General features: G+C 38.5%; 1 long non-coding RNA gene and 1 other non-coding gene across 2 annotated transcripts in view; both read left to right on the top strand.

The window, feature by feature from the left end:
• Positions 1–24,202, top strand: part of LOC123391934 — a 28,999-nt gene continuing 4,797 nt past the window's right edge. The window contains exons 1-4 of the long non-coding RNA XR_006606620.1: positions 1–2,493; positions 10,401–10,529; positions 10,609–10,812; positions 11,733–12,009. This is a non-coding gene — a long non-coding RNA (uncharacterized LOC123391934). The remainder of the gene's footprint in view (positions 2,494–10,400; positions 10,530–10,608; positions 10,813–11,732; positions 12,010–24,202) is intronic.
• Positions 11,221–11,325, top strand: LOC123391966. The gene has a single exon (XR_006606642.1). It is a non-coding gene; the product is annotated as a U6 spliceosomal RNA (small nuclear RNA).

Raw genomic sequence — 24,202 nt, 5'->3', positions numbered from 1 at the left:
TATATATCCTTAATCAATACATTTTATAATGATAATTTTATAGTAACCATGATACCAGAAATTACTGAATTAAATTATTTATTTTAAGGCTTTACAATCTATTTTTCAAGCTAACTGGCTAAATATTAACATTTACCTACAATGTATGGATTCATTTTGCACACACTATTTTCTAAATTTTCTAATCAAATTCCATTCATTCAGGACTGGTTCTTCTTCAGGTACAGCAATGTCTATATTTACACTTTCGATTTCTTTTTGGTATTTATTACTTGTCTGAGTTACTAATGTCTCACTTTGGAGTAATTCATCTTTACAAAACAGAATTACTTATACAGAATATAACATTGTCTTTCTCTAGTGAGATATTCCTTCTCCAGACTTCTAATAATCCCCAAACAATAAATGTTACTAATAATCTTGTATATTTCTTTTCTGGAGAGTTTTAAGGGGTGAAGAACTGGTTGTCTTTGTGTTCACTCACATGGCATAATGGTGTGTAGATGCTGTATGTAGAATGGTTAAGAGATTTATGTTTAAGGAAATTGAAAGCTTCAAAGAAGTGAGTTGAGTTTAAAGTAGTATTTTCCAACTGTGTGCTACTGCTATTTCCTAAGCAAAATCACTAAGAGTCCTTGAGGAAAAAAAATAGATTTCTGGGCCTGACCTAGAAATTAAAATCAGAACTTCTGGAATTAAGATCATCAAAGTCTGAGAATTAGTAGTAAAAACCATGGTTCAGGATGGGCTTTAAAGAGTTCAGAGATCAAATTTGGACTTAGCACTTGAGCTAACCTCTGGTTAGGACTAGCTTAGAATGAGAAAAATCTCCATTTCTAGAGAATCACATTCTCAATATGTAGCCTTTTCTCTCTCCCCCTTCTCAGTCATGGGCCCAAGGAAGGGATGGGTTTTCTGCTGGGTTAGGGTGGCCCTGTGAGATTGGGGGCAAAGAATTGCAAAGAGTAGAGCCACAAGCAGGACAGGGTTCACTTTCCATGGGGGAGGGGGACCCGACATCTAGAGAAATGTCTGCCCCAAGTTTCTGACAAGCTGGGCCTTTTAAGGGGTTCTTAAGGGTAGGAGAGGGTTACAGCTGCACCCATGGCTGGGTGTGGGGTGGGGGTCATTGTTGGCCAGGTCAACCAGAAGGCAGCAGGTTTTTTGACAGGACTCTGTCTGTGGCTCATCTGGGATGTGGGTTGTAGTCAGGCTAGAAAAGAATAGGTTTTGTGGCTGGGGTTAGAAAAACAAAGAGATAGGCCCAAGTAAAGACACCTGTGAGTTTTGTATGAAAGTGACTGGGGAGGGGTGGTGCTTTGAATAGATTCCTTTCGTGCTGGAAGTAAACCCAGGTGCTAATTTCAGACATGAGAGTGGAGGAGAGGCGCCATCATGCAGAGAACTCCAAGCAGTTTTCCAGACTCAGGCTTCTCTTAACAGAGGAGGATGGACTTATCGTTTAGTGCTAGAAATACTCCCCGGGGCCTGTGGGAGAAGAGCCTTCTGAATTTTCTTGATTCCTGATTCAAATCTCCCATAAGATGGGAACCGGAAGTTCCAATTGTTGATGAACAATTTGGGCCAGTTTGGGCGCAGTGTATGGACTCCTGCAGGAAGGCAGACAGAGCCCCTCAACAGAGAGTACGTTGCTGGGCCACAGACCAGGCAGAGAAAAGGGTCTAAGAGTACCTGCAGCTTTCCATGGTTCTGTCACCTGGGAATCCCACACAGAAGACCAGTGCCCGGAGAAATAATCCTCCAGGAAGGGAAAGAAGAAAACTATTAGTGAGGACCATTTATTATTTTTTAGTTTATGGCTGTTTAGAAAAGGACTATTACACTGGAGAAGAATAATTTTATATTCTGATCATAGTTCTATTTTGTAAAAATATATTACTCCAAAGTGAGATATTAGTGCCTCAAACAAGTACACGTAAGATTTTCGCATTTCATTGTGTGTTAATTATATGTCAATGAGAGAAATAAGAAACAACAAAAATCATAGAGAAAAAGCAAAAATTTTTAAAGTATCACCAGTAATGGAAATTATTCCAATGAGAAAGGATAATAGAAAGGCTCAACTATTTCATATTTCTAAAGGACAGTTCAAGGTGTTCTCCCTAATATGCTTACCTCTTAGAAAATGATAAAAGAATGTGATTAATGATGATTCATATTAATGATTATAATTCAAAGCAACAGAAATATTTGGAAATAAGAGCTTGTGGGGTTATATCTTGCTTTAGTATATTTATGCAGATATTTCTGTTTTTTTCCTGTGTACAATTTTGACTTATGTTTTCAAATTTATAGTCCCTTTTTTATTAGTTTGCATCAGAGAGGTTCTTTGAATTATATATCATTACCAAGAAAGATAATGGTTTTTCCCCTGTCTTCATAATTTCAGATTGTCTCATCCATCTTTATTGACACTCTTCAACAATGACATCCTCATTCAAGATAAGATCACTACAGTTGTGGGAATAAAAGGTACAGCATAGAGAATAGTAGTCAGTGGTATTGTACCAGTGATGTATGGGGACACGTGGGAGCTCTACTTGTGGTGAGCATGGCATAATGTATAGAATTGTTGAATAGCTAGCTGTATACCTGAGACTAATGTAACCTTGGGTGTCAACCACACTTGAAAAAAAAAAAAAAGTCAACCAGCAGGTGAACTCCCCCATCTCCAGTAACTTCCCACGGGCTGTTTCAATTCAGTTTTAAATTAGGATATGCTGGGACGCCTGGGTGGCTCAGTTGGTTAAGCAGCTGCCTTCAGCTCAGGTCATCATCCCAGCATCATGGGATTGAGTCCCACATCGGGCTCCTTGCTCCGCAGGGAGCCTGCTTCTCCCTCTGACTCTGCCTGCCACTCTGTCTGCCTGTGCTTGCTCTCGCTCGCTCTCTCTCTGACAAATAAATAAATAAAATCTTTAAATTAGGATATATTGATGCCTGGACTAAACAATTGCATTGGCTTTTCTGTTTTTACTAAATTTGGTCACTTTAATACCTTTTAGGTATGCTGCTTGCTACTTTGAAGTCACATTCTTTTCTCTGCCATGCCCCATACCAATCTAACCAAAACACCTGCCACAGGATTTTCCATTTAGAACAGTGAAAATGGCTTTACCTTCTCCATAAGACCATGGAAACTCAGAATCATTGAAACAGATAATCTTGGAACTAAGTGCACAAGAGAGCTCACATAGTGTAATTTCTTACCTTGAGGTTGAAAAGACATCCTTTTCTGATAATGGAGAATATTTTGCCTTATACAGACCCTTAGTTTAGAAAACAGGGAGTAATGTACATCTCACCATTTCACGTAGATGACAAACATGCTAATATATCTTTGTTGCTCATATTTAAATTGAAATAATAGTTATATATTCTGATCAATTTCCCCTCCTTATTGCTAGTAACCTCCCCTTCCTTTTAAGGAGGTCTGTTGTCCAGTGTAGAGTGATATAACAGCTTTCTCTTTATTAGTGTTTGAATGATACACATTTCCTCATCTTAAAATATGTCTAATAGGAGCATATAGTTCCTTAAAAAAACTCACTCTATTCATCTTTTTATCATCTTATTATGCCTTTTTGCATAATATGTAGTCTAGTTACAATTAATTAGATTTTGATATATTTGGGTATACATGTAACATCTTACAATATGTTGTCCATTTCTCCTGTTTTTGTTTTGTATATATTTTTATACACTTTAATTTTTATATACATTTAAATAGCCTGAATATTTTTTAATATTTTATTTTTCCTTCCTCTTATTTTATTAGTTATGCATTCCTCTACTAATCCTTTTCTGGTTACCCTACACAAAAGAACATGTAATTTATATTTATTCAGATCTAATATATATCAATACTGCTACCACTTTCTAGTCAAATGCAGATACTTAGAACAATTTGACTCTATTTACTCCCCTCCAATTTATGTTCTCATGTTTCTGTATTTGTATATGTATATTATTTTATGTGTTTATATGCATTGTAGACACAGAGAGAAAAGGTGTGCAGCTGTATTCCTCCTACTCTTTATAGCCCTGGTTTCTGGGATTTTTGTGAAGCACAGGATACTCCATACACAAAATTGATCATTTGTCTCTCATTTACATTTATCTCATCTGCCGGCCCTCTGTTTCCTCTGTTCCATGCTTATCATTGGCTGTTCCACCACACTAACCTGCTTCCTTCAGCAAACAACCATTGAAATTGTATTTACAAAGATAGTTTCCACTCTTTTTTTTTTTTTTTAAGAGTTGGGGCAAAAGGAGAGAGAATCTTAAGCATGCTCCAAAACCAGCACAGAGCTGATGTGGGGCTCGATCTCACAGCCCGAGATCATGACCTGAGCTGAAATCAAGAGTCAGACACTCAACCAACTGAGCCGCCCCGTGGTTTCTATTCTTAAATGGATATGCCAGGATTGGCTACTGCCAATATATACAATTGGAGTTTGGATGGATCAGGACAGATCTGCGAGTAGGCCCAACTTTGTGACAGGAGAAAAGCAGACTGTCAGATATTGTGACTTGGTGTCTGCCATTTGCCCAGTCTGAGGACTGGGCAAGAACTACCCAGGTGAACCCAGCAGACTGTCAGATATTGTGACTTGGTGTCTGCCATTTGCCCAGTCTGAGGACCAGAGAGCTCAGCTCAGCCCACCAGGGTATGATGCAAGAAGACAAGATGATGCAAGAAGACAAGACCTTCAGATGAGGAGACTAAAGTGTGAAGATATTTGAGAGGGTTGACTAGTAATGAGGGAAAGATTCAGAAGTTAGGAAGGAGTCTGGAATGTATGAAAGAGAGGAAAATAAGAAATACAGGGTTTGGGGGAAAAGAGTTATAAGAGCTGAAAAGAAGGAAATCCACATGGAAGGACAACTTGGGAGGCAAATGGGATGCAGTCACATGACCATCTGGAACATTGCTAGTCACGGGGGCAAGGGCAGTGAGGGTGGCAGACCACACGGTAATTCTAAAAGCTCCTATCACTTTTGCTTCCATTCCATTGTCTTAAATTAGGTTGTATGTTCAGGTCTGAAATATATGGTACAAAAATTCCTTCAACGAGGGGCCTGGTGTGTCAGACAGACTCTAAGATTGACTCTAATTACCTCCACATCTTTTTTTTTTTTTTTTTTAATTTCCACATCTTGATACTCTCCCCTTGTGTAACTCCTTCTTATGTGGCAAGACCTGTGACTTACCTCTAACCTATAGACTATGACAAAGGTGTCACCTCTGTTATTACATAACAAAAAATGAAAAGGCAATACTAGTGGATGTTCTTCCTTGCTGAGGTGGATGAAGTGTTCTGTTCATTTGAGGGGAGTAATATGGAGAGAGTGCCACTTGACAAGGTGGCTTACGCTAAAAACCAGCCAGGAAAAAAAGAAAAATCCATAGGAAAATGAATTCTGCCAATTACCTGCGTGAGCCTGGAAGCATCTCCTTTTCCAGGTGAGCATTCAAATGACACCTCAGCTCTGGCTGACAACTTCTTTATAGCCTGTGAGAATTGCTGAAGCTAAAGACCCAGTTAAATTGTGCCTGGGCTCCTGATTTCAAAATCTGTGAATTAATACACAAGTATTTTTTAAACTACTAGTTTGTGGTAATTTATTATGCAACAACAATTAACTGATATGCCAATATTTGAGGGGTTTGACAGGAAAGAATAGAAAATATTTTTGAAAAATAATTTAATCAGCCATGGTCTACTTTTCAGATCACAAATATTTACCCCGTTTAACTTAGCATGCATAGTATCCTCACCCCCTCCCAAAAGGAGGCAAAAATTTCTGTCATTTCATCCTGAGGTTCAAAGTCCAGGACTCATGTTTGTTTCTATGTAGGTTTCAGATATACCCTCTCTTAATTCAGAGACTTGTGAACTAAAAATCACAAGTTATCTGCCTCCACATCCAAAAGCCAATGAAAGAACAGAGATAGGATAACCACAATGAACATTCCCATTTGGAAAGAGAAAGATGGGAGACTGCAGTAATGTCTTACATCGATGGCTACCAGTGAACAATTCCTTCTGGTGTTTCTCTCATTTGGTGCCCCCACTTGAATTTCAGCTGGCCTTGCAACTTGTTTAAATATAAAATGTTGCAGAACATTAGTTTGTGCTAATTCATATCCTAAGCTTTAAAAAAGGCCTAAGAGCTTCCAATTTTGTACTCCAAGGATCCAACCACTCTACAGAAGAGTGTGATTATCAATGAACCATGATAGGCTTTTAAGGAAGCCTAAGTGGGCCAGCTGAAGAGGCCACATGGAGGAGAACCAAAGTGCTCTAGATGATAGCCCCACAGGAGATCTCAGCCTTCAGCAAAGGCCCAGCTGCCACCATTGTGGACATTATGAATCAGCTGAACCTCCAGTGAACCATCTTGGACATCCCAAACCTACTGACCCGTCAGATGACTGCTGTCACAGTACATACCACTTAGAGAAGAACTACCCAGGTGAACCCAGCTACCCCACAGACTGTGAGCAGCGATCACTGCTGTTGAGTGAAACCAGTAAGCAAGGCATGTGGCCCAGGTCCTGAGCAACTGGCCTCATGCCTGTGTCTGAATGTGCACAGGGATCACTAAGGTGGGAGCTGCAGAAGCGATAGTGGTGACAATAGTGGGTACAGCCACAGGAGAGAAGAGGGGCTCCATGTGGAACAGCAAGCACAGGGACCTGACTGGCTTCCTGACCATTCCGAGACCCCACCACTATAGTGACTATAATTGTTAACTCTCTGGCCTGAGACTAGGACAGTTACTGTAGATGCCCAGGCAGTAAACTTTGTCAGCAAATTATTATAAAATAACAGCATACCCATGGACATTGCAATAAAGTATATCAAAAAGTTGTTAGAATTCTTCAGAGTTCAGAGTCTCTGAAAATTTGAAAATTGCTGGGTCAAGGCAAATACCCACAGGCTTAGAAATACCACTTACATTTAAAGACCACCCAATTCGACAGAAAAAACTCCACTGGTTTTTATATGAAGCTTTGCATAAACCAGTTATCAACAAGACAATTGGAAAATTAATGTTTCCTTTTAATTGAACATACAGAGAGACAATACATAAATAGGTGTTTTGCACTATTTCTTGAAGGCACTTTTGGTTTCTTGCATGACCACAAATTACAGAAAATGTTATAGCTTACATTAAATTATCACTGCATAACCTTTAAAGTTAAATTCGGACAGGAAACTCAAGTATATGAAGAGCTAAATCTTTTTAGAAGAGGTGTTGTGAAATTCATCAACTGTAAATGTACTATAATTTATACTTCAAGATAACTTATCAGAAATACATCCCAGTATTGTCACAGTCTATAAAATACTCTTAACAGTTCATCAATGGAAATAGTCTTCTCAAAATTAAAAATTATTAAAAATTATTTGCAGTCTTGGGTTTGCCAAGAGCAACTCATTTTGCTTTCAGTTATATTAATTTGATAATGAAGTTACTAGAAGTATGAACTTTGAAGACATAAAGCCAAGCCAAAAATATCTGTTCAATCAAGTTATCACATAATAAAGGGTTTTATCCCTTATTTTATATAATCATGATGCCAAAATATTTTTCACAATTTTAAAATTTATATTCTGATACATAACTACTATCTCTATTATATTTATAAGTAGTAAAATATTTTTAAAGATAATATCTATATATTTTAGTATCCTTAGTAGTCCTTTCTTTTAGATTTTTGAACAAGGGTCCCCATATGTTCATTTTGTAGTGGGCCCTCACATAATACAATATATGTTGTACACATTCCTATTTACTCAATAATTTTTGTTTTATGATAAGAATTTTTCATTTGTAGGACAAATATGATTTGCTTTGATAGTCTTTCAGTTAGTTTTTATGTTGATGCATTTTATGAAATCATATACCCTTAAGAGAATTTTGATATTTAACATGACGCTCGGAGGGCCCTGAAGTTGTATCTCATCTGTACTTCAAAGAACACAAATAGTGATTTCTGTTATATGAGAATATAACAGAAGTAGCAGGAGTTCCAATCACTAGCCTAGTTTTGATCACACAGCTCCAGCTACTCTGGTCTCATTGCTCTTCCTGGAAATATCCCAAAAGCTTAGAACAAGGTCTGTCACAGAGTAGGTATCCTGTAAATACTTGCTCAGTGAGTTGAATAAAAAATTTCTTGACTCTGTGCATGGGAAAATAGAGGTTTAAGTAACTGCATCTCGGGCGTCTGGGTGGCTCAGTGGGTTGGGCCGCTGCCTTTGGCTCAGGTCATGATCTCAGGGTCCTGGGATCGAGTCTCGTATCGGGATCTCCGCTCAGTGGGGGGCCTGCTTCTCTCTCTCTCTCTGCCTGCCTCTCCATCTACTTGTGATTTCTCTCTGTCAAGTAAATAAATAAAATCTTTAAAAAAAAAAAAAGTAACTGCATCTCTTTAGCTTAGTAAGTGTTATTTAATACATATTTTGTAGGGATAGAGAACATATGATCTAGGATTGCCTTTAGCTGAAAATGTGGTTGTTGGAGGAAGGGTAGCCCTGGGAGCTTAGAGATGATAATGTAAGAGTCAGTGAGCATCAGCTGAAATTGTGAGAAATGAGGTAGACTCTATGATAAGCTAGCAGCAATTGGTTAAAGACTAAATCACTCAGTAATTAGGACAGGTTACTTCATATGGATGATGACTTCTTTGTGTTCATGGTACCTACACCCCTTATGGGCCAGGAAGGTCCATGAATTACATCTTCTATTTCTGGCCTGAGCATGGTGGCTCTTGTGACATTGGTCACAGTATTTTTTTGGCATCTGATTCAAATGACAGAGTCTGTAGAGAGAAGTCCAGATAAGTTCTTAAGTTGCCATTGCCATGATTAAGACACCGGGAAATGCTTTGAAAAACAAAGAAACATCAAAGCTCTCAAAATCGTCACTTAAATAAACCCTGTGGCTTAAAGTTAAAGACTGGAAGGAAACATTTAAGTAACAGTATAAGTGACCTACTTGACAACTCTTTCTTCTACATTTGAGTTAATTTTCTGGATATGTGTTGCTTCATATTATTTTTAAAGTATTCACATAGGATAGAAATATAAAATTTATTTATCTAAAATGCTTATGAACTCACTGTAATTATGTATTATATGTAGATAGAGATGATTCATTCTAATTGAATTATTCTCTTTATCCCAAATAGTTTTCTTTCTAATGCTGAATCCCCTCAGATTTTAAATGCAAAACCTAAACAATATCACACCATATTTGATGCATAAGTTATATCCCCATGGAAAATTAAGTCAAGTATCATGGGCTTCATAATAAAATATCTGGCTCATAAACAAGAGCCAGATTAATCATAATACGGAGTAATTTTTGTCTTCTAGTTATTGCAAAGCTGAGATTATCATTTAGACATAGAATCCTCAAAGTTTAGTGTGCATTATAATTACTAGGTTTACTCCAGTCCAGCTGAATGTTTGGAGCTATGTAAACATGGATTCAGAAATGAAAAATGGGGCACCTGGGTGGCCCAGTGGGTTGAGTCTCTGACTCTTGGTTTTGGCTCAGGTGATGATCTCAAGGTCCTGAGATGCAGCCGGCTCAGGCTCTGCATCCCACCTCGGGCTCTGAGCTCAGGGTGGAGGCTGCTTAGGACTGTCTCTCCCTCCCTCTCTACTCCTCCCAAGCCATGCTCCCACTCAAACAAGTTTCTCTCTCTCTCAATAAATAAATAAATAAATATCTTTAAAAAAACAATGTTTTCTAAGCTCTAGCTACTGGAAAAGAAGCTTGACATATGGTAATGTGGAGATGTGGTAATGTGGTAATGTGGAAATATCAGTTGATCCTCTTTCCAGTTATACTGGATTCAACAAGTACCAGGAGTTTTGACTCCCATCTTTCCCAGGCACCGCACAAGACCCTGAGAATACTCAACACATATGCTGTTCGGACTTTGAGTGTTGAGTAAATTATGGGATTTCCTGAAATGAACAGAAGAGCAAAAGTAGGTTCATAATTACTTGATGGTTTTGGCCAATCTTTTTTATGCTGATACTAATCACCAACTTTATAATGTTTAAAATTTATGTATATGACGGAGCTTATTGCTTTGTTCTTTTGAGAAGGTAATATACAAAACCCAAGTTTGGAAATTTGGATCTCAAGAACCTTTGGAACGTCTGCATATCTCTGAATCCTTCCTCTAATCATCTTCATTGCTCCTGCTCTTCTGGCCTCACTGAAGACTGATGTACTGCACATGTTGAAACATGCTTGAACTTCATCAGACGCAAACTGATCAATGTACCATTTCTATTTCTAATTTACTCTAAGTATGTTCATTCCATCTGTCATCCTACTGTCTTTAGCCTTGCTTCCTGCTTTGCACTGCCTGCCCCCACGGATCCTCACTGTGGACAGAGACGGAAAGCTGGAAAATATATCAAAAGAATTTTTAGACTATGAAGAATTATGAACCCAGATGATGGCTAAGAGAGGTAGGGGTCAGAAACATTCTCCTTGGAGCCCAATGTCCGTTTCATGCATACTCAGAAATATGTCACTGTCTTCCAACAGGTGCCTTAAGAGAAGCCACATTTCACAATGCACAGTATGGTGTCTGGGGAGCACAGGATGAAACTAGCATATCCTAATTCACTCTCCTACTCCTTGCCACTCTCTGTACTGTGATTCCTGCATTGCCACTCTCTGTACTGTGATTCCTGCAGGTCCCTGCAAAAAGAGAAGAATTGACAAAGGCTCTGTAACTCCCTCCTCCAGGTAAACATTCTGCTGGAATTTACAAGTAGGAAGATCACCAAAGAAGTTCTCATCTGAGAATGTTCTTAGCAGAATTTTTGCTTTGCTTATTATAAACGAATCTGGAATTTATGGAGTAGGGGGCACAATTGAGAGAACAGAAGTCAGTCAGGTAGGTTCCCTGTGTAACTGATGGGATGTAAAAACAAAGCTCTGAACTTACATAGTTTCCTAGGGCAACATGTACAACACACACCATGAACATTCATCTCTTCACCTGAAAATAAAATATATCCCAGTGCAAAAATCTATTTTTTTGGAGGTACGGATGATAGTTTGGACCCTTCCAAAGACAAATATTGCTATCTTTGTGCTTGTTTTTTGCTTGTATCTTTCACTGATTATTGGTAAAATTTGCTCTTAAATACAGTAGTCACTTGGGCAACACATACTAAAATTGGAACAATACAGAGAAGATTAGCGTGGCCCCTGCATGAGGATGACAAGCTATTAAGTTAAGTGCATAAATACTTTACAAGGCTCTGCTTTGACAATTTGACCTCGTGGGTAGAGTGTAAGGACTTTTAGTTGGAACTGCACCATTCTACCAGCTTTTAGTGTGCTTCTGCAATTGCTATAAATTCTTGTGCTAAGCTTCTCATTATTATCTTACTTTCTTCACAATTTTCGATTATTTCAGGTCTTTAAATGTTCTTGTTCTTGTCTTTTTCTGCTATGTTTGATTCCTTGGGGGTAATCGTTAATTTTGATGAAATTATTCATAATTTCCTTATAAATATAAATTCATATCATTGTTTCCTCCCTAAGTTGTACAAGAGATCACAGTCCTTCTGTTTGGTTCATCATATTCAAAACACTCAAACTAGAATCAAAACACTTGATTTCTTAGTTGAGCTGCTTGTTCCCTTCTCATTTTGCAGGAATAGAAAATTCCTCTCATGTTCTCATCAAGAACAGTGATGTCAAAGTAGTCCCTCTGGTGTGTAAGGCTGCAGGGTGGTACCCAGAGCCTGAGGCAAGCCGGAAAGCTCTAAGGACATAACTTAAATCCATACTCTGAAAATGACACCCCAAATGGGAAAAGCCTATTCTCCAACGAATCTTCAATCCTGGTAACTGAACCCAAAAAGACTGTGCTCTGTTCCATCCTCAACTCCAGGCTAAACCAGCAAAAGGAGACAACTATTTCTGTTTCAGGTTAGTGTCTATAATTGTATCTCATTGGCTGTAGGAGTGTTTTAAAACTGAATGCATACTGTTGAATTTGTAACAGAAAGGAAAATGATACTAAGCTCCCATACTGTACTTGTTAGGCAACCTTACCAAATATACTACATCATTCTCTGATCTTTACTATTTTCTTCTTTTTGCCAGCTTTGAGTTTATGTTTCTGTTCTTTTTCTAGTTCTCTAAGGTGTACGGTTAGGTTGTTGAATTGAAATCTTTCTTTTTTCTTTTTTTTTTTTTTAAGATTTTATTTATTTATTTGACAGAGATCACAAGTAGGCAGAGAGGCAGGCAGAGAGAGAGGAGGAAGCAGGTTCCCCGCTGAGCAGAGAGCCTGAGGTGGGGCTCGATCCCAGGACCCTGAGATCATGACCTGAGCTGAAGGCAGAAGCTTTAACCCACTGAGCCACCCAGGCGCCCCAGAAATCTTTCTTTTTTAATGTAAAGGTTTACAGCTATAAATTGTCTCTTTAGTACTTTTATTCTATTCTATAAATTTTAGCATGTTGTGCTTTGTTTTCATTTGTATCAAAATATTTTCTGGGGTGCCTGGGTGGCTCACTGGGTTAAGCCTCTGCCTTCAGCTCAGGTCATGGTCTCAGGGTCCTGGGATTGAGCCCCGCATTGGGCTCTCTGCTCAGTGGGGAGCCTGCTCTCTCTCTCTCTCTGCCTGCCTCTCTGCCTACTCATGATCTCTTTCTGTCAAATAAATAAATAAAATCTTTTTAAAAATATATTTTCTACTATACCTTGCAATTTCTTTGGCCTATTAGTTGCTTAGAAGTATGTTTAATTTCCACATATTTGTGAATTTTTTGCTTTCCCCTCTACTATTTTTATTTTCATTCCATTGTGATTGGAAAGATACTTTGTGTGATTTTAGTCTTTTAAAACTTATTAACAGTTGTTTTGTGGTCTAACACATTGTCTATCCTGAAGAAAGTTCCATGCGCACTTAAGAAAAATACTTTCTGCTGTTGTTGGGAGGAATGTTTTGTATGTGTCTGTTAGGTGTGTTTGGCCCTTTGGTGGTATTCAAGTCCTTTTTCCTTATTGATATCCTGTCTGGTTGTTTCAGACATTATTGAAAGTGGGGGACTGAAGTGTCCTACTGTTGTTGTAGATCTATTTCTGTCTCCAGTTTTAACCATGTTAGCTTCACACAGTTTGGAGATATGTTTGGTTCATATATGTGTATAATTGTTATATCTTCTTGGTGAACTGATTCTTTTATCAATATATAATGCCCTTCTTTGTCTCTTATAACAGTTTCTGACTTAAAGTCTATTTTATCTGATATTAGTATAGCCACCCTGCTCTCTTTTAATTATGTGCATGAATATATTTTTCGTATCCTTTCACTTAAACATTATGGTGTCCTTAGATCTAAAGTGAGTCCTCTTATAGACAGCATATAGTTGGATCATTTTTAAATCTATTTTGTCAGTCTCTACCTTTTGATTGTGGATTTTAATCCATTTACATTTAAAGTAATTGCTGATAAGATAGGACTTATTTCTGCCATCTTGTCATTTGTTTTTTCTGTGTCTTATAGCTTTTGTGCCTCACTTCCTTCATTACTACTTTTCTTTGCATTTAGTTAATTTTTTGTATTTATGTGTTTTTATTTCCTTCTCACTTCCTTTGGTGTATTTTTTATACATACGTTTTTTTGTGGTTACCATGGGGATTACATAAAACATCCTAAAGTTATAACAATCTGTCTTGAATTTATACCAATTTACTTTCAGTCATATCCAAAAACTCTATGTCTTTATAGGTCTATCTCTCCTTTGTTATTGATGTTATAAATTAAACTTTATATATTGTGAACCTATTATATATAATTTTATGCATTTGTCTTTTAAATACTATAGAAAATAAAAAGTGGAGTTCAACAAGCCCAAAGTTCAATACAAACATACCTCAGAGGTATTGCATGTTCAGTTCCAGACCACTGCAATAAAGCAAGTCAAATAAATTTTTTGTATCCCAGTGCATATAAAAGTTAGTTTCTAATTAAACAACCATTCCCTCCCTCCCACCCTCTTTGTCTTTCCTCTTCTAACCTGCCTCTCATCTGTAGCCATCTCTGGTATCACAGGCTGGGGTGAATATGAAAAAGCCAACTTCATATTGAGTTGGATAAACATCACATACAATTTATGGCCATCTGTTCCTCATGAACAGTGTCACCATTTTGACCTGTATTCACAATCTCATAATTTTTAAGACATGGCCAAAATAAATTTCTCTGTGGAACTGACTGGGACCACTTCCTGGAATTCACAGCATATGTTCCATTTTCTTTGTTAATTATAGTGGCAGACACATAGTAATTATTCATACTTGTGTGCCAAATGTTTACCATCCCTTCCTTCTTTATGTCTTCTGAAATTCCATGGTCTTTACTAAAACTGTTTTCATCACAATTGACCTTAGTTTGAAGATCAGAAACTTTGTCTTCTTATTCTTCATTAATCTGTGGAATATGCTTTTTTTTTTTTTAACTAGAGGAAAATTACAGACATTTTAGTACAATAAGTTTCTACCATGTTGACCCTAGGGTAATAAATCATCCAGATTTGTTTGGGACTAGACCAGCTTAGTTATGAAAGTTATGTGTCCCATGGAGCCCCTTTTCACAATACAAAAACTCCCAGTTTTCTGTAATGGGTGCAGAAGTTTAGAGGAAAACTCTGAAGCCAACATAGCAGTCCTCAAAAATAGATCTGAAGAGCACTCATGTTAATATCAAATGAGTACAGCATAAATTAGCTGCCATCTTTAGTCACTGCCACTCGAGTCACTGCCACTGTCTTGAGCCCTGACATTAGTAGTCTCAATTTACAGTTCATAGGAACAAATTACCCATTGTTGCATCAGTCTGAGTGATCCAACTTAAGGGTGCAAATTAATTGCATCGTAGTCATGAGCATTACCCACCCACCTCTGACTTTCTTGTAGATTAATACTATGCATTGTATTGAGATAGTGCTAAAATTTTTTGTGAAAAAAAAATTTTTGAAAATTTCCCAAATGTGATGAATAGTACAAACTCAACAGGTCTAAGAAGCTCAGTGAACCCAAGGTATAAGAATCATGAAGAAAACTATACAAAGTCACACCATAATCAAATTGTTTAAATCCAGTGATAAAGGGAAAATATAAAAAGCAGAAAGAAAAAAAGATACATTATTCTTATTGTATAATAAGAATTACAGCAGACTTGTCAGAGGGAAAAAATGCAATAGAAGAGAGTAAATGTTTAAAACATTAAAAAAATTTTAAATTGGGGCGCCTGGGTGGCTCAGTGGGTTAAGCCGCTGCCTTCAGCTCAGGTCATGATCTCAGGGTCCTGGGATCGAGTCCCGCATCGGGCTCTCTGCTCAGCAGGGAGCCTGCTTCCTTCTCTCTCTCTCTCTGCCTGCCTCTCAGTGTACTTGTAATTTCTCTCTGTCAAATAAATAAATAAAATCTTTAAAAAAAATTTTAAATTGTCGATCTATAATTTACCCATCAAAAATAAATTTGAGAAGCAAAAATATTGTTTTGAATTATTTTGAATTATTCACTTACTACTTTCACCTACAAAAGGTGAAGGGATTCATTACCAACAGAGCTGCACTGCAAATGTTCAAGGAAGTCCTGTAATTACAAGGAAGCGATAGCAGGTGGAAATCTGAAAAATGATAAATATAGAGACAAATGTAAGAGTTTCATCCCTTAATATTTAAGCATCTTAAGAAGATGATTGACTGCTAAAAGCAAAAATAAAATAAGATTTTATTTGTAGGTTTTATAACATATGTAGAAGTAAAATGGGTGACAAGATAGGCACCAAGCAAGGATGGGGTAATTGAAAGTGTATTTTTCTAGGATTTTGATAGATTCCTGCCTCATGTTGCGGTCTTTTATCCATTTCGAGTTTATCTTTGTGTATGGTTGCAAGAGAATGATTGAGTTTCTTTCTTCTATACATAGCTGTCCAATTTTCCCAGCACCATTTATTGAAGAGAATATCTTTTTTCCACTGTATATTTTTTTTCTGTTTTGTTGAAGATTATTTGATGATAGAGTTGCAGGTCCATATCGGGGCTCTCTATTCTCTATTCTGTTTCTGTGCCAGTAGCATGCTGTCTTGGTTGATCACAGCTTTGTAGTAAAGCTTGAAATCAGGCAACGTGATGTCCCGTTTTTTCTTTTTCAACATTTCCTTAGCAATTCGGGGTCTCCTCTGCTTCCATACAAATTTTAGGATTGTCTGTTTCAGCTCTTTGAAAAATGCTGGTGGAGTTTTGATTGGGATGGCATCAAAAGTATAGATTGCTCTAGGCAGTATAGACATTTTAATGTTTATTCTTCTGATCCATGAGCATGGAGTAGTTCCTCGAGTACAGATCCTTTACCTCTTTGGTTAGGTTTATTCCCAGGTATCTTATGGTTCTTGGTACTATAGTAAATGGAATTGATTCTCTAATTTCCCTTTCTATATTTTCATTGTTAGTGTATAAGAAAGCAGCTGATTTCTGTACTTTGATTTTGTACTGCCACATTACTGAATTGCTGTACAAGCTCTAGTAGTTTGGAAGTAGAGTCTTTTGGGTTTTCCATATAAAGTATCATGTCATCTGTGAAGAGAGAGAGTTTGACTTCTTCTCTGCCAATATGAATACATTTTATTTCTTTTTGTTGTCTGATTGCAGTTGCTAAGACTTCCAGTACTAGCAGTGGCAAGAGTGGGCATCATTGTCATGTTCCTGATCTCAAAGGGAAGGCTGTCAGCTTTTCCCCATTGAGGATGATATTTGCTGTGAGTTTCTCATAGATAGATTTTGTGAAGTTGAGGAATGTCCCTCTATCCCTATACTTTGAAGGGTTTTAATCAGGAACGGATGCTGTATCTTGTCAAATGCTTTTTCTGCATCAATTGAGAGGACCATGTGGTTCTTCTCTCTTCTCTTATTGATTTGTTCTATCATATTGATTACTTTGCAAATGTTGAACCACTCTTGCATCCCATGAATAAATCCCACCTGGTCATGGTGGATAATCTTTTTAATGTACTGTTGGATCATATTAGCTAGAATCTTGTTGAGAATCATGGCATCCATATTCATCAGGGATATTGGTCTGAAATTCTCCTTTTTGATGGGATCTTTGCCTGGTTTGGGAATCAGGGTAATGCTAGCTTCATAAAAAGAATCTGCAAGTTTTCCTTCTGTTTCTATTTTTTGAAACAGCTTCAGAAGAATAGGTATTATTTCTTTTTTGAATGCTTGGTAGAATTCTCCAGGGAATCCATCACGTCCTGGGCTCTTGTTTTGGGGGAGGTTTTTTTTTTTTTTTTAATTTTTAAATTATTTTTTTTTTTTATTTGACAGACGGAGATCACAAGCAGACAGAGAGGCAGGCAGAGAGAGAGAGGGAAGCAGGCTCCCGGCTGAGCAGAGAGCCCGCTGTGGGGCTCGATCCCAGGACCTTGGGATCATGACCTGAGCCGAAGGCAGAGGCCTTAACCCACTGAGCCACCCAGGTGCCCCTTGGGGGAGGTTTTTCATCACTGGTTCAATCTCATTACTAGATATTGGTCTATTCAGGTTGTCAATTTCTTACTGATTCAGTTTTGGAAGTTTATAGGTTTCCAGAAATGCATCCATTTCATCTACATTGCTTAACTTATTGGCATATAACTGTTGATAATAATTTCTGATGATTGTTTCTATTTCCTTGGTGTTAGTCATGATCCCTCCCTTTTCCTTCATAATTTTATTAATTTGGGTTCTCCCTCTCTCTCTCGGATTAGTTTGACCAGTGGTTTATCAATCTTACTGATTCTTTCAAAAAACCAGCTTCTAGTTTCATTGAAAGAATATTTTCTGTATGGTTTTTAAACTGCTATGAGTATAGTATAATAACCATAGTTATTATTATAGTAATATTATGTATATTATTAATATTAATATAGAATTATTAACATATTAATAATATTATATATTAATATATTAATAACCATTATTATTATAAACTATGGTATGTTAAAAATGTTTATTATACATGTTTAGCTAAGAATTCACCAGGATCTGAAGCAAAGTCATAAACATAATTAAAGTATAATCAGAAGGAAAACGAAAGTTATATGCTTTTCCTAGAAATGACCATTGTTCATAGGCTGGAGGATGTGCTGAGGATGGAGTTAGCAAGTGTCAAGCCACAGAGGGTTTTAAAGGCCAGAGGGCACCCTGGAAAAATTTTAAAGCAAGGCTGTGACGACAAGTGACATTTAGGTTTTAGGGAAAGTATTCCAAAAACTTCTTGGCAGATGACTTTAAGATGAATATCTGAGGAATCTGACTTGTTAGGAGGCTTTTCTAACAGTCTGGGCAAGAGATGGTGACCTGAATTGAGATGCTAGATTCAGGAATCATGAAGGGATTAAGTCAACAAGACATGGTGGTGAATGAGATGGGGGTAATGAGAGCATGGATCTTAGAGCATGGGCTCTTGGAAGATGGTATTGCTATGAACCAAGGCAGACAATGTGGAAGAGTAGGTTTGTGGGGCAATGGCCAAGTTCAGGAGAAGATAGGTTGAGTCAGTGGTGCTAAGGTGCATTGCATAGAGGTGGTCAGCTGTGCAGATGATTCTAAAGCTCTAAAAGAAGCTGGGCTGGTGGCAGAAACTGGGAAGTCCTCAGCACAGAGACAGGTGAAACCACAGATGGATGAGTTCACCAGAGGTGGGAGAAGAAATGGAACCCAGGAAGGAGGCAGAGAAGGAACAGTCAAGGAAGTGTGAGGGAAACCAGGAGTGCACATTGTCATGGAGCCTAGGAGGAGTTTCTAGATGGAAGAAGTGATCAGCCTATAAGTACAGCAAGTAAGTTATGATTATACAAAGGCTGGAAAAATTGGCTTCCCTTTGGGCAATGCCAAAGTCACAATGACCCCAGGATCACATCACACAACATCATCCAGATGCCAAATGCTTTTATTCAAATGGTTTACATTTAGGTAATTACCCACAGTCATTCTCATATTTCCCCTCTCTCTTCAAAGTTTAAACTGTTCTATTTGCTGGTGTCCTAGTTGACTCTGAAATTATGGATGCTCAAGGAATGTTTTCCATATTCACTCTTTCTATTCACCACTGTCACCTCGGAGTCAGTGTGAGCCAGGGCAAAGGTGGGTGCAGGCATCCGCCAGTGACAAAAATAGGTTATCTTGTTGCAGGGTTTACCTCCCTGGGTTTGGGACCACCTTGTCTTCCTCTCTTCCCTGGATGAGGCCACTGCAGTATCGTTCAGTAATGTTGCTTCTTGGTTGCTTCTGGCGTGATGCCCCTGCCATCGACCCTCAGCTCACCTTTAGTGCTTGTATCTCCATGATGTCCACGCACAAACTATTGGGTGTCTCTTGTTTGCAAAGGTTTTGATGGCTCTATATGTTGGAACACAGCTGTATGACAGAAATTAGGGACTGCTCAAAGGCACAAAGTTCCCCGGGAAGTGGGATGGCCTGGGAACCAGAAAAGAGAGAAAGTGAAGCCCAAAGAGGAATTTTCTCCTCTGATAGAGGAGGGAAAGGATGGGGTGGGCAGAAACAAGAGAGGAAGCCTCCATCTAATGTCCTCCATTTGTTCTAGACATAGGAATTTTTACCCTGGGACCCACAGAGCCCTTGGCAGTCTGTGGGTAGAACTCAGAGAATCCATGGAATTGGATGAAGGCGGGGGGGAATCATATTTTTATTTTCTCTTTTTGGTGTCAATATAAATTATTTATTTAACAAGAACATAATGCTTGCTATATTTTGGTCACACTGTTCTTTATCCTTTAAAGTCCTCTAAAATATTCTTTAGTCTTTATAATAAGTTTATGAGGCAGGTGACTACTGCTGCCTCCTTTTTACATAAGAGGGAAATGTATTAGTCATCTCTTGCTGTGTGGAAAATTACCAAAACTTCCCAGCTTTAGACACATTTATTACTTCCCAGCTGAGGGGATCAGGAATCTGGGCCTGGCTCACGGTCTCGCACAGGGCTACCATCAAGGCATCAGCCAGTTCCAAGGACTTGTCTGAAGATTCAACTGGGGAAGGATCTGCATAATGTAGATTTAGTTCCCTAAGGGCTACTGGATTGAGGGCCTCTATCCCTTGCTGGCTGTTGGCTAGCTGCCACCCTCTGTTCCTGGCCACATGAACCTCTCCAACACATCAACTCTCTTCATCAAAGCCAGAGAGAGAAAGTTTTCCAGCAAGATAAAAATCATGGAAGCGATATCCCCCATATCATTATTTCTACTGGTTAGAAGCAAGTTACACAAAAGGATGGGATTATATAATCTGTGAAGAGCAGGAGGTACTAATCATGGGGGACCATTTTAGAGCCTTTCCACCACAGGAACAGAGAGGCCCAGAGGGGCTAGTACTTACCAAAGTTCGCACAATTAGTAACAGGGTCAGGAATTCCAAGTCAGGCAATGTCACTGCAGAGCCTATGCTCCCCCTGCACTATGCTGCTTTCTGTGATGTGAATCAGATAAACCAGTACATACACAGAATTTTCTGGAAGTTTGCACTAGAAACCACGGATAAAAGTTTCCTGAGAGAAGAAGGACAAAGTGTGAGTACCATATTAACTCCTTATCAGATACATGACATGCAAATATTTTCTCCCAGTCAGTAGATTGCCTTTTTGTTTTGTTGGTGGTCTCTGCTCTGTGGAAGCTTTTTAGTTGATGTAGTCCTGCTTGTTTATTTTTGCTTGAGTTGCCTTTGCTTCTGGCGTCAAATCTAAACTACATGCATGTAGTTCGGTATTCTATCCAGTCGCACACTCTTGATTTTTTTTCTTTCTTCTTTTCCTTCCTTCCTCCCTCCCTCCCTCCTGTTATGCCCTAGTTTTCCCATCCGAGAGACCACCAAGGAACCAAGCACTGATGCAATCGCACGAGGGTTTATTTGACAAGCTTAAGCTTGGGCCCAAGTATACCTGACACAGCGGAGTAGGGACTTGGACCCTGAGCTTAGTTAAGGTGGGGGTATTTATGGGTTCCTGTTACTAAAGCAAAGTGGGGGCTTCTGGCACCAAAGCAGGGTGGGGGTTTCTGGAACCAAAGCAGGGTGGGGGTCTCTGGAACTAAAGCAGGGTGGGGCTTACTAAAGCAGGGTGGGGATTCCTGTTACTAAATCAGGGTGGGGGAAAGTTCAGCCCTTGGGCACAGGGTGCTAAGATGGCTGCTGGAACTAAGATGGCTGTACTTATGCTAAGGCTAAACCTGAGGTGGGATGGCCTTGATTTTTCTCAGCCTCGACACCTACCTTCCTTCCTTCCTTCCTTCCTTCTTTTTATAGAGAAGGAGAGAGAGCCCAAAGGGGAGGGAAGGGCAGAGGGAGAGAGTGAAAATCTTAAGCAGGCTCCACACCCAGCATGGAGCCGGATATGGGAACTTGATCTCAAGACCCTGAGATCAGACCGATAAGATCATGATCTGAGCCAATCAAAAGTCAGATGCTTAACCCATGTGCCCCAACACTCTTGACTTCTGATTAGAATAGCTGTTTACATTCAGTGGACTCAATGGTGTATTTTGGTTAATATTTGTTTTCTGTTTCACTTAGCTGTTTGTAGTTTTAATTTGGAACATTAAACCGTAGTATAGCATTGTGGATAAGAGGACCAGTTCTGGAGTCAGGCTGTGTGAGCATTTCTTAGTTCCACTACTTACTAGGCATGACTTAGGCATGTTTCTGAACATTTTTAAGTTTCATTAACTGTAAAATGGGAAGATAATAGCAACCATAACAATTCAATTGGGCTGTTGTGAGAATTAGTTTTTAAATATCACAGGTAAAAAACAGTAGTAGTGTTTATACAATATGCTTTGTATCCATCTTAACCACTATTTTATTAACAAAATCATGATTTCTAAAGCTAATATATTTCCATATCTGACCAAAAAGTAGGAGCTGCATCTGCTACCCCTTGCCACCTTTCAAATCCATGTTTTCTAATAATTGAGATTGACATTTGTATGTGTTTTTTACAAGGAAAAATTAGTTAACTCTTAAATTTTTTTAAAACATTTTATTTACTTATTTGACAGAAAGAGATAGCAAAAGCAGGAACACAAGCAGGGGGAGTGGGAGAGGAAGAAGCAGGCTTCCCGCCAAGCAGGGAGCCTGATGTGGGGCTCCATCCCAGGACCCTGGGATCGTGACCTGAGCAGAAGGCAGACGCTTATGGACTGAGCCACCCAGGCACCCCAAGTCTTAAAATTTTTAACCAAATTTTTGTGCATGCCTTTTTTTCATCTCTTACCTTATCTTCTTGGATTCTGTAGCGTGGGTTTTGATGCCCTGCCCCATGCTCCCCTTGTCCCTCCTGAGTTCAGTAGTAACTATGATAGGTATTTTCCCTGGAAGCTTCTACCTGGAGCCTGGATCTCTCTCTCCTGCCTGCGAGCTTTCTCAAGCACCTGGGAGCTTGCTGCGCTGCTGGGAGAAGCATCCCGGAAATGCAAGCCGGGACAGTCAGGGGATCAATGTCCTAGCACCCCTGTCCTCTGCTAGTGATTCTGAGGCATTTTTCTCCCCATCGTTCCGAGTCTTAAGCGAGCTTGTCCAATTTCTCACGGCAGCCTGCTCACTAGTGCAGGCCTCTTGGCTTTCCTTCCACCCTCGTCTTACTGGCCTGCTGTTCTCACTTGTGTTTCCTGGGCTCGTCTTCCAAGTAAATACATGCACTCAGACTCCTTCAAATGTGCTTTCAGTACATACTGAGATTATCATGTGCTTTTTCTCCTTTGTGTCTTACAGTGTGGTGGTTTTCAATAATTTGTTTTCAAAAGCTAGTTAACATTGCTTTCTGAAAATAAAGTTAATACCGTTGTGATATACCATTAGATAGATAAGGTGAGATGAGAGAAGTTTGGTAGATAGAGAGATGGATGGATAGATAGATGTAAAGACACATAGATAGATAAATAGATAAGAAAGAAAGGAAGAAAGAAAGAAAGAAAAAGGAAGGAAGGGAGGGAGGGAGGAAGGAAGAAAGAAAAAAAAGAAAAGAAAAGAAAAGAGACTCTATTTGTTTTTGGTTTTTTAAAAATTGTTTATTTTTTAAATTTCTTTTCACAGTTCCAGAATTCATTGTTTATGTACCACACCCAGTGCTCCATGCAATCCGTGCCCTCCATAATACCCACCACCAGACTCACCCAACCTCCCACCCCCTACCCCTCCAATACCCTCAGATTGTTTTTCAGAGTCCACAGTCTCTCATAGTTCAAGACTCTATTTGTTAACATGGTATACTATAGTTTTCATTTCTTATAATGTCCTTACCAGGTTTGGGCATCAAAGTTATGCAGCCCTTATAAAATGAGGTGGGGAGTATACCCTCTTTTTATATTCTCTGGAAGAATTTGTGGGAATTTTATTTCTTCCTTAAATGTTTAGAATTCCTCATGAAAGTCATCTGGACCTGTAGCTTTCTTTATGGCATGGTTTTAAATTCTTTATTCAATTACTTTTTTTCTAAAGATTTTATTTTATTTATTTATTTGAGAGAGAGAGAGAGAGAGAGAGAAGGAGAGCATGAGCAAGGAGGAGGGGAGAAAGAGAGGGAGAAGAAGCTCCCCACTGAGCAGGGAGCCTGATGTGGGGCTGGATCTCAGGACCCTGGGATCATAATCTGAGCCGAAGACAGATGCTTAACTGACTGAGCCACCCAGGTGCCCCTCAATTACTTTAGTAAATTACATCTGCTCAGATTTTCTGTTTCTTCATGGATCAGTTTTGGCAAATTGTGTTTTCTAGATATTAGTACATTTCATCTAAGTTGTCAAATATATTGTCATAAAGTAGTTCATAATATCTTCATATGAACTTTGTAATCTTTATGGGATACTTTCTATGTTTTCTTATTCTTCTAAAGATTTATTCCTATTTTTAAATTTATTTCATATCATTGGTATTTTGAACATGAAAAGAGGTGAACATTGTCTTATTGTGCCCTATTTAATCATAAATTCTATTTAAAACTATTTGAGCAGAAAAAAATTGAAAAATTCCTCAAAGAGATTGTCTTTCATGAAGGCTATAGATCACCTTTGATAGCTTTTGAAGTGAAATTTTCTGAAGCTCTCATTCTAGACTTT

This window comes from Mustela putorius, unplaced genomic scaffold (assembly GCF_011764305.1).
Source record: "Mustela putorius furo isolate JIRA1106 unplaced genomic scaffold, ASM1176430v1.1 tig00000407_pilon_pilon_pilon, whole genome shotgun sequence".
NCBI classification, from domain to species: domain Eukaryota; kingdom Metazoa; phylum Chordata; class Mammalia; order Carnivora; family Mustelidae; genus Mustela; species Mustela putorius.
Note: the sequence above shows the minus strand (reverse complement) of the source record. Positions and strands in the feature narration are given on the sequence as shown.